The 11,574-nt window shown below is 41.2% G+C and overlaps 1 long non-coding RNA gene across 1 annotated transcript; it reads left to right on the top strand.

The window, feature by feature from the left end:
• The first annotated feature begins 4,017 nt into the window (after positions 1–4,017).
• LOC115499506 lies at positions 4,018–8,963 on the top strand. Its single transcript, XR_003964177.1, has 4 exons — positions 4,018–4,139; positions 7,077–7,134; positions 8,612–8,701; positions 8,924–8,963. It is a non-coding gene; the product is annotated as an uncharacterized LOC115499506 (long non-coding RNA).
• The last annotated feature ends 2,611 nt before the right edge of the window (positions 8,964–11,574 follow it).

Below are 11,574 nucleotides of genomic sequence, written 5' to 3'. Positions count from 1 at the left end.
CTGAGACTCCAGACACATCCAAATGAGGTGCTGCACATGGAAGTCTGTCTTTAAAAAAAAGAAATCAAGAGCCGTAAACAAATATTTTATTGATAGTATGCATGCTGAAGGGATTAAGGTTAAAAGTGCTGATTTCTGCAATTTACATTGCAATGTATCAAAAGATGAGATGGATTGATATGTGATGTTGTAAAGAAAACATAACAAAACATTGACTAGAGGAGCTGGGTGGTGGATATATGAGTGTAACATGTGCACTTCTTTCAACTTTTCTGTATATTTGAACATTTCCTTAACAAAGTATTGAACAAAACAGACTCCACACTGAACTCATTATCGCTTATTCCCTTCAAGCCTAGTGGTTCCATCCAATGGCACTGTCTTTGACTGAGTTGTAGAAGCATAAACCTGGGGTTCATTCTCTACTCCTCTCTTTTCCTTATCCTTCATATCTAAATTATCAGAAAATATCATAGGTTACATTTCCTATACATTTCTCCTGTCAGTGTACTTCTTTTTCCATCATAGCTGCTGATCTGTTCCCAGCCATCATCGTCTGTCACCTTGACTACTGTTTGTGCTTCCTAACATGGCTTCTAGCATCTGCCACTGCCCCTTTTCAATCCACTGTCCACCTCTTGTCATACTTGTTTTGTTTTGCTTTGTTTCAAACAGGCTTCACGCCCAGTGCGGAGCCCAACACAGGGCTTGAACTCACGACCCTGAGATCAAGACCCAAGCTGAGATCAAGAGTCGGAGGCTTAACCCACTGAGCCACCCAGGGGCCCCATAGTGCAAGTACATTACATCACTCCTGCTTAAAATTCTTTTAGGTTGTACCATAACTGTAAGGCTAAGGCTCGAAAGTCTTCATGTGGCTTGGGAGACCTCTTTCTGTTTCTCAACTTCATGTCATCCTGTTCTCCACTTGGTTATCTCAGCCCCAGCTCTACTGGACTCGTTTTGCTCCCAGTATGTGTGACATATGCTCTCTCCTCTGCCTGGAATATCCTTCCCCCTCAATCTTCTTTCTCCTGGCAAATGTCTCCTCATTCTTCATGTGTCTATTTAAATGGATCTCCCTAGGGAGGCCTCTTGCTCCCAGAATGGGTTAGATCTCCTTCCCACAGTAGAAATTAGTCTTTATAGCCCTTACTATGTCACCATTACATCATTCCATTCCCAGAAGTTAGCACAGTAGGCTGGCAGATAATAAATATGTGCTCAAGAGTTATCTGTGGTACGGATGGTTGAATGGGAGAAGGCATGTTGTTATACACTCTCAATTTGATTTAGAGGACTAGTTTAGGAAAAATAACATGCTTTCTTTCTTTTTAATATGTATTTATTTTGAGGAGAGCGCAAGTGGGGGAGGGACAGAGAGAGGGGGACAGAGGATCCTAAGTGGGCTCTGTGCTGACAGGCTTACAGCAGCGAGCCTGATGTGGGGCTCGAACTCACAAATCACAAGATCATGACCTGAGCTCAACTGACTGAGCCACCCAGGTGCCCCTAAAAAGAGCATCTTTTCATACACTTGAGGGAGTATGTATCAACACATTTTGGATTGCAAATATCAGACACCAGGATCAAACTGGTAAGCAATGAAGCTTCTATGGGTAGATGTCTAGAGGAGTATAGGCTTCAGGTGGAGTGTGATCAGGGTTTTCAATCCATTTCTTTTCAACCATCTGGTTCTTTTTTTCTCATATGTTTGGTCTGTCCTCAGTCTTGTTTCCCTCATGGTTTGAAGACCGATGCCAGCAGCACCTGCAGCTTCTTTTCACATTTAGCAGGAAAGAGACACTGGCCTCTCATTGGCCTCTATCAACGCCAAGAAAGAAATTTCCCAGAAGTCTTCATCCACCATCTCCTTGTGTCTGAAATGCAATCATGTTCTCATTCCTGAGCCAATCACTGGTTGGCTTGTGCTTATCAGTTCTCCTCTGGGATCAGATTCCTTCAGTTACAAGTGCTGCATGACAAAGGGGTAGAGACCTGAACAAAATTGAGGTTCTGTTAAGAAGAATGAAGGGGAGAATGGATTCTGGCAAGACAACCAAAATATCTACCTCTGTGTATTATGTTCTAAGAAATTGCCTGCTCTTTAAAAAAAAATGTTTTCTTAATGGTCATTTATTTTTGAGAGAGGGAGACAGGGCATGAGCAGGGGAGGGGCAGAGAGAGAAGGGAGGCACAGAATCCAAAGCAGGCTCCAGGCTCTGAGCTGTCAGCACAGAGCCCGACATGGGGCTTGAACTCACGAACCGTGAAGATCATGACCTGAGCTGAGGTCAGATGCTTAACCAACTGAGCCACCCAGGTGCCCCTCTCTCTCTCTCTTTTTTTAATAAATACTTTACATTTTGGGATTGAGATTATGTTTTTTGAGCCTGTACTTAAACAGATAATTTGTGGCCCATTCATCATGAATGCACAAAATACTGTGTTATTTTTAGATTAGCTTCATTCCTGCTTCCTGTTTATGCTTTACTCTGATTTTCCTTTTGCCTCATCTTTCTTGTCCATTTCTAATTTATTTGTTTGGGAGTATCAATTTTTTACAGCTCCTTCCTGCCAGCCATAGACGGGAATTAGTTCATGTCACCAGCATGTCATAATTTTCTCATTTTATTTCCATTCTCTGTTGGAATATTCTTCTGCTAATATTTTGAGAAGATCCATAAATATGGCTTTTTTGATGATGGAAACTAAGATGAACTAAGAAAATCTAATAATTTCATAGCCTTTGTAAAGAGCACTCTATATAGAAATTATCTTTAAAAAGATAAAATCGATCTGATCTCATTATGAAAGAATTGCCTTGTCCTTACTTTTGCTGTGAATTGTGTATTACATGGTTTTGTTTAAAATATTATGCCCTATAACCATTTGGCAAAAAGTAAAGTTAGATTCCTTCCTTATTCCATATGCCCAAATAAATTCAGAGATTTAAATGTAAAACATGACTATTACATGGAACCTTGAGGCCGTTAGGCTAAATGAAATAAGCCCATCACAGAAGGGCAAATACTTCATGATTCCATGTATATGAGGTATCTAAAATAGTCACGCTCATAGAATCAAAGAGTGAAATGGCAGTTGCCAGGGGCAAGAGGGAGCGGAACATGAGGGTTGCTAATTTGTGGGCATAAAGTTTCAGTTAAGCAAAATGAGTAAATCCTAGAGATCTACTGCACAACGTTGTACCGATAGTTACGAATACTACATTTACACTTAAAAATTTGTTAATAGGGTAGATCTCATGTTATATGTTCTTAGCACAATAAAATAAAAATTTAAAAATTCTTAAACGTAAAACATGAGATCATCAAAGGAAATACGAGTGTATATATAATCTTAGGGAAGGAAAGAACTTTCTCGGCATGATACCTAAGACAGAAACCATACAAACAAACACTGGTTTCAAATAATAGATAACCTCTATTAAGGGATTACTGTGTGCTGAGGACTTGTGTTATCTCATTTAACCTGCGCCTCAATCCTGTGAAGTAGGTATGATTACTATCACCCTTTTATGAATGAGAAAAACCGGGCACAGGGAAGTGAATTACCTTACTTAAGGTCACACAGCCAGGAAGTGACTGAGCTAAGATCTGAGGCCCAAATGTGGGACTCCAAAGCCTGAAAACCTAATGGGATATGTTACAAAATAGTATTTACTGTATATACCGGCCATTTCTTCAACACAGGGTGCTGTGAAAGCCAGACGAGTTCTTGCGTGTGTGAGTGCTCGGTCAACTGGAAAGAACTACTTAGGGCCTCACGTCACTGCTTGCCAGGGTGGGACAAGGAAGAGTAGCCAGCGTCCAGTCCATGCCTCCCCCGCAGCCTCCTCTCTCCTTTCTCACTCTGTCTTCTTTCGTTTATTTTTAATTTTTTTCATGTTTATTTATTTTCAGAGAGAGAGAGAGGGAGAGAGAATCCCTAGCAGGCCTGACACCGACAGCAAAGAGCCTGCTGCACAGCTTGATCTCACAAACCACAAGATCATGACCTGAGCCAAGACGAAGAGTGAGACGCTTAACCAACTGAGCCACCTGGCGCCCTTGTCTTCTTTCGTTTAAACTGTGCCGCTCAGTTGCATGGAACCCCCTCAGCTAATCCTGCAGCACAAGGTACCTTCCCAGTCTTGCCAAAGAAGTCAGCCAAGAGCCTACTTCTTATTCTCTAGGGACAAAGTGTCATAGATTCTACACGTGAAAGATGAAAGAGAATGAACAAAAGTAGGTCTTCATCACTTGACCACCCGCCATTTTTCTTTCTCTCCCACTCTTTACCCAGCAGGTAGATAAACATGGTTAATTTTCGCAGCTTGGATAGAGTTGGGATAGAGTTGGGTTAGAACTGGAATAGGCCTTTAGGAAATTGCTAATGGAAGCCAACTTTTAGCTTAGTTTTACAGGAAGGAAATATTTGTAAATGCAGTGTTGCTATTGCCAAAGAGTTTGTGGAACATCGTATTTGGTGATGTAATTCTGGAAGCCATTCATTCCTTCATCTTCCATTCACAGTCATTCTCCAAAACGTTTGTTCTGACTTACCACAACTAAAAATGTGAAGGGAAAAGAGACCTGCCCATTTCTAAAGGCATGGGTAGACGTGAACTGCTGTGGCTGACAAGACTTGGTATATTGACGAAATGGATCTCTGACAAGATGAGAGGTTGGGAATTTCCAAGTCTGCTACATTCCAGTGGATGAATGAATAGTCAGGAATTCTGAGTGGCTCCCCCATGGGGTGAAAACTTTCAGTATTCCTGACCACAAAAAAGACAAATTTCAAAATTTCCAGTTACTTGTTATTTTAGATTGTTTTCCATCTCTGGGAAATCCACTCTTACCAGCACTAGAGGCAGCTTCTAAGGGAAAAAGGAGAAAAAAAGAAGATGCTACTTTGGAAGACATCATTGCTTCATCCTTCAAATAACCACATGGGAAACATACAGCAATTTCCTTGTTAGGAGATTCTGCTCAAAGCCTGGGCACATAGACGGGAGCTCCCTGAGAGAGAGACTGCTGCACCCATCACCTGACAGTACATTGCTCCCGTAACTCCGAGGAAAAGTTGCTGAACTCAGAAGTCAGCACATCCCATGGGCCTTTCTGACAGGGGTTTAAACCCTGAGGCAAAGCAGGTAGTAGGGGAGTCACAACTATTTATTTTCTCATTCTTTACATATTCCTCTGCAGGTAATCTCACGGTGTGATGGGATTATTTCATTACTATGTTGTACATCTCTTGGAAAAAAAATAGGACATTATCAGAGTTGGGATTAAGAATCAAATTTAGTAAATTTAAGAAAAAGTGTGCAATTTCCACCTTCGGCATAATGTACTACTCATTTGGAAAATCTGTAATTTGAATAATTGCCTGAAAAGGCTACTAATTGAAGACTAGATACACTTTGCTTCTGGAACGGAGAAAATTGAGAGAAGGTATGCCGGTGTGCACAACCTAGGAATCACACGCCATCCCTGAATGATCGCATGTTTCAAATAGCTTATCGTGACCAAAGCGTCACTGTAAGTTGTGAAATTCCACTAGCCACTTCCAAAGGTGGTTACTTTCTCTGAGCAAGTCTAATTCCCAGGCTTTGGAAGGGGGAAGCTGTTAGGCTTATTTATTTCATTAAAATATAACACTTATTCTGCTTCCTAATTAAAAAGTAATACATGTTCATCCAAGAGCATTAGAGAGAAATGTTAAAAACCATGGGGGGGGGGGGGAAAAAAAGATCACCTATAGTCCTTAGAGATAAATCCTATTAATATTTTGCTGTTAACATTTGTCTTCCAGTCAATTTTTCCTATTTATAAAAAATTACAGCAGAAATATATGCTCATCATTAAACAATGGAGACAAGATAGACGAAATGTGGAACTCACACAATTATGGGCTAAATTGTGTCTCTCTCAAAATCGTGATGTTGAAGTCCTCATCCTCAGTACCTCTGAATGTGACTGTGTGGACATAGGGTCTTTAAAAAAGGGATTGAGTTAAAATGAGGCTGTTAGGATGGGCCCTAATCCAGTCCAACTGGTATCTCTAGAAGAAGAGGAGATTTGGACACACAGAGAGACACCAGGGGGACATACACAGAGAAAAAGCCTCATGAGGACACGGCAAGAAGGTAGCTATCAGCAAGCCAAGGAAAGAGACCTCAGAAGAAACCTGTGGACACCTTGATCTTGGACTTCTCGCCTCCAAAACTGAGAAAATGCATTACGGTTGGTCAAGCCACCAGCCTGTGGTATTTTTTTAGGGCAGCCCTAGCAAACTCATACACACCCTTTACCCCTTACCCCACTGTTCTCTCCAAAGGTTACCATAACCAGCACTGTTCTTCCAGACTTATAGCCTGTGCTTTTTCCCACACAGAGTCATATACAGGAAGTTTGTCTATACAGATGGGATCATACTATAAATATTGATCTCTGACTTGCTTTTTTCGTTTATAATACATCATAGGCAGCTTTTCACATTAGTACATACAGAGAACTACCTTCTGCATTCTCACTAAAGCCTGTGCAGTTTTCCACTGTATATCATGATTTATTTTCACCATTCCATTATTGATAGCATTTAGATTCTTTTATTATTATTATTATTATTATTATCATTAACAGCAGTACTGCAATAAACATCATTGTACATTTGAGGTTGGGCTTCTATGCTCATACATCTGTAAGAAGAATCCAAGAATTAGAATTACTGGGTCAAAGGGCACATGCATTTAAAATGTGAAAGCTATCTGTCAAATTGTCTTCCATAAAGGCTTAAGTAATCTCCAGTCTTTTTTTTTCTTAATGTTTATTTGTTTTTAAGAAGTGCAAGGTGGGGAGGGGACAGAGGATCTGAAGTGGGCTTTGCGCTGACAGCAGGGAGCCCAGTGTGGGGCTGGAACTCTCACAAACCACAAGACCATGACCTGAGCTGAAGTCAGACACTCAACTGACTGAGTCACCCAGGTGCCCCACTGATCTCCAGTCTTACTGGTATCTGGTGAGACTCTGCTTCCCCATACAGGCATTTTTTTCTCTTCTTATTTACAGGTATGAGTATATGGATATACACAGATAATGGACTTTTAGAAAAATTGGGGATTGTACTGTAAGTATTGTTTTGAAATCACCCTTTAGTATTTTAGACATAAGCATGTTTGGTCCTCACTCACGGATTTTTCTGTATAGAATCATTCTTTTGGGGAGCTCTCGCCTGCGTCATCCACTGCTGTTGCCAACTCTGGGTTGGAACTTGTGGATTTTGGTTGGACCCACCTAAACCCAACTGTGAAGGGTCCAGCTCCTGGACGGAGGCAGAAATGAGAAGGCTTTTTCCCTGGAAATCAGTGAATGGATGCTTTGCAATAGTTTGCTAGAGTATTCCTCCAAAAGTTAACTTCCATTTTCCTTTTGGAACCTAGTTACAAACACCTAGATCAACACCTAGATCTACACCTAGATCAAGGTGGCATTCCAACCCAGTAGGCTCACTAAATGCTTGGTAAATTGCATTGGAGTATGTATTAGTCTGCTTGGGCCACCATAACAAAATACCACAAACTGTGGCTCAAACAGCAGCAGAAATTTATTTTCTCCCAGTCCTGGAGGAGGATGTCTGTGATCAGGGTGCCCACGTGCTCATTCTCCGGTGAGAGTTCTCGCCTCAGGTTGCCGTTGGCTGCCTTCTCGTTGTGTCCTCACATGACATTTTCTTTGTGTGCCTGTGTGTGTGTGTGTGTGGTGGGGTGGGCAGTGAAGAGGAAGCTCTTTTTTAGGACCCTAACCTTATCAGGTCAGGGCCCTACTCTTATGACCTCATAGAACCTTACATTTATTTCCTTAGAGGGCTCTTGTCCAAATATAGTCACATTGAGGGTGAAGGCTCAGTATATGAATTTTATGGGGGACACAGACATTCAATCCATAGTAGAATGTGTCTGTGGTTGAGCCAAGATTAGCCCTAAGGGTTTTTTTCTAGATGCATCTGACGGAATTCAATTCTGTTGGTTGGGGGTGGCGGGGAAACTCTGTGAAGGGAAAACAGATGACCACTCTGGTTGGGGTCATATCTCCTTTTACTGTCTCATTTAAGAGGAATACTCTTCTATAAAACTAAGAAAAGCTGATCAGAAAATAAAGTGAAGTGAGAGCTTTGTGGTTCCTCATGTATTGATTAATACTTGGGGAAAATGTAATTCAATCAATTTAAGTCAAATTTAAATCAATATTTGCTGATCTCTTACCGTATGTAAGGTACTGTCCAGTACATTGGGGGCAGTAGAAAGAGGTCAACATCGTGGCTGCCTTCAAATGCTCATGCATTCAGTGGTTACCACACCTAGTAAATCAACTGGGAAATAGTTTAAAATATTCCAATTTGACACAATCATATTGAAACCCTGTTTGGCAGTGTCTACTAAAGCTAAATATAGGACTCGTCTCTGACCCGTGAGCACCTTCTTTCCTATATATGCATCCAACAGAAATGCATATAGATGTGCACCAAAAGACATGTATAAGAATGTTCATTGCAGCACTGTTTGCAACAGTCCTTAATTGGAAATAACCTCAATGTCTATCCACAGAACAGCAGTGAGAATGAGCAAGCCACAAATATAGTGACAACATAGACTTAACAAACGGGATATTGAGCATAGAAAGCCAGACACAGAAAAGTAAGTATTGTATAGTTCCATTTGTATCAAGTTCGAAAAAAGTCAAAACCAACCTGTGCTGTTCGAAGTCAAGATGCAGGCTAACCTTGGCGGTGGGGAGGGGGGAGAAGAGGCAGAGTCTCGAAAAAGAACACGAAAGGGATTCTGATATGCTGCCAAGATGTTCTATTTCTTTTTTTTTTTTTTTAATTTTTTTTCAACGTTTATTTATTTTTGGGACAGAGAGAGCCAGAGCATGAACGGGCGAGGGGCAGAGAGAGAGGGAGACACAGAATCGGAAACAGGCTCCAGGCTCTGAGCCATCAGCCCAGAGCCCGACGCGGGGCTCGAACTCACGGACCGCGAGATCGTGACCTGGCTGAAGTCGGACGCTTAACCGACTGCGCCACCCAGGCGCCCCAAGATGTTCTATTTCTTGATCTGATCAATTAGCTGGGTATGTTCACTATGTAAAAACTTTTCAATCATACAGGTATGATTTTTACCTTTTTCCTTATGTATACTGTTTGTCCTTAAAAAATAAAAATACAGGGGGCGCCTGGGTGGCTCAGTCGGTTAGGCGTCCGACTTCAGCTCAGGTCACGATCTCGCGGTCCGTGGGTTCGAGCCCCGCGTCGGGCTCTGGGCTGATGGCTCAGAGCCTGGAGCCCGCTTCTGATTCTGTGTCTCCCTCTCTCTCTGCCCCTCCCCCGTTCATGCTCTGGCTCTCTCTGTCTCAAAAATAAATAAAAAAAACAAAAAACGTTAAAAAAAAAAATAAAAAAAAAAATAAAAATACAGATTTCTAAGCCCTATCTCAGGCTTACCAAATTAGAATATGTACTTAATGTAACTGTCTACATAAGGCGGTTAGGAATCTGTGTTTGAAAAGCTCCCTGGGGATTCTGGATTTGGATTTGAGTTTTGGGGAACTGCGGCTTTTATGAAGACAGCATGTTAGTTCTCATTCCCAAGACCTTGTATCTCCTTGGTGCTGGGGAGGGATCTTTGTCTTTGTGGAGACCATTAGTGCACTAGGGCTTTGTTATGGAGACCCTAGAGAACTCCAGGGGCATTCCACTACATTGACTGCCAAGGTCTGATCTGGTACAGATAATGGACATTCTCAGCTATATCAAGAGATGGATGGATCAAGGGGTAGGTGTGGCAATGTTTACTTAGGACTCTAGATTGTCATGTTTTTAAACTAAATTGTCATATTGGATCGAACAAGAGGAGTGCAGCTGAGAAGCAAATGGAATCTGAGGAATATACCAAGTGTTCCATGAGGGGTTTGCCTAAATATTGACAAATCATGACATGCAGAGCCAGTATCAGGAGATTAATTGTGTTGTTACCCTGGCTTCGTATCCCTCATGGAATCATACCATATTGAGCGAAGAAAGGAACAGATGTCTCTTTTGTGAACACGTTAAAGCAGTGAAAGTCTGATAATAATCATGAGTTAAAGAGGGAGAACATTATTTCACGATCAGACTGTGTTTAACTTCTTACTTATTGGGGAAAGACCTTCAGGTATCAAGAAAACACTGAACATCATTAGATTCCGTTTGACTCTTTCTCTCCTTTTTTCTGCTGAATTTTGTCAATGAGCTGTTCACTAATCAACTGTAGAGAATTACAGTCTGCAAATTTGAGTGTGACTTAAGTATTATAACTCTTTTTTCTTAATCTGAATTCATTCGTCTTTACTCATTTACAGATTTATATGTATTTTTTGTTCAATAAATCTCAAATGGCTACCAATATTGCTGATACTAAAGTTACAGCAGTTAAGAAGGTAGGTCATGGGGGAGTCTGGGTGGCTCAGTAGGTTAAGCATCCGACTTCAGCCCAGGTCATGATCTCATCTCATGGTTTGTGGGTTTGAGTCCCAAAGGCCTGGATCCTGCTTCAGAGTCTCTGTCTCCTTCTCTCTCTGCCCCTCTGCCACTCATGCTCTGTCTCTCTCTTTCTCAAAAATAAACATTAAGAAAAAGAAAAAGAAAAAGAAGTTAGATCATAGATCCGGCTCCTATAGGGTTTACATTTTGGTGGACATCTTATTTCTCGAGGATTTTTTTTTTTCTATTAAAAGTTCAGTAGGAGGAAATTTAGCATTGACTCACCCAATTCTATGTGTAATTCTGGCTGTCCGTTTAGAGGAATTTGTGCCATGACCTGAGTTACTATTAAGTATCATAACTCTTAAATAGAATCTTCCAGTTTGAGGTAGAGAACCATAGTCAAGTGCTATTCAAACTTTTTTTACTATGATCCTCCATAAGGAATATTATTTACATTGTGACCTAACACACACACACACACACACACACACACACACACACACACCACACCCAAAACAAAACACTGATCAGAAGTACTTCTCACTGGGGCGCCCGGGTGGCTCAGTTGGGTAAGTGCTGACTCTTGATTTCAGCTCAGGTCATGATCTCATGGCTTATGGGTTCAAGCCCTGTGTCAGGCTCTGGGCTGACAGCACAAAGCCTGCTTGGGATTCTCTCACTCCCTCTCTCTCTGCCCGCCCCTGCTCTCATGCTCTCTCTCTGTCTCTCTCTGAAAATAAATAAGTAAACGTTTAAAAAAGTACTTTTTACTACATGTGAGTAGCTTTATTTTTATTCCTTATTATTCTGATACTATAAATAGTATAACATTGATACTATAAATATATTTATGTTCTACTATTCTATTTAATTCCTTAAGTTTTTTTTTGTTTTATTTATTTATTTTGAGGGAGACAGGATGCAAACAGGGGAGGGGCAGAGAGAGAGAGAATCTCAAGCAGGCTCCACACTGTGGAGCACAGAGCCCGATGTAGGGCTCAAATTCACAAAACTGTGAGATCATGACCTGAGCCAAAATCAAGAGTC

This window comes from Lynx canadensis, chromosome D4 (genome assembly GCF_007474595.2).
Source record: "Lynx canadensis isolate LIC74 chromosome D4, mLynCan4.pri.v2, whole genome shotgun sequence".
In the NCBI taxonomy this organism is placed as follows: domain Eukaryota; kingdom Metazoa; phylum Chordata; class Mammalia; order Carnivora; family Felidae; genus Lynx; species Lynx canadensis.
This window is presented reverse-complemented; position numbering and strand designations above follow the sequence as displayed.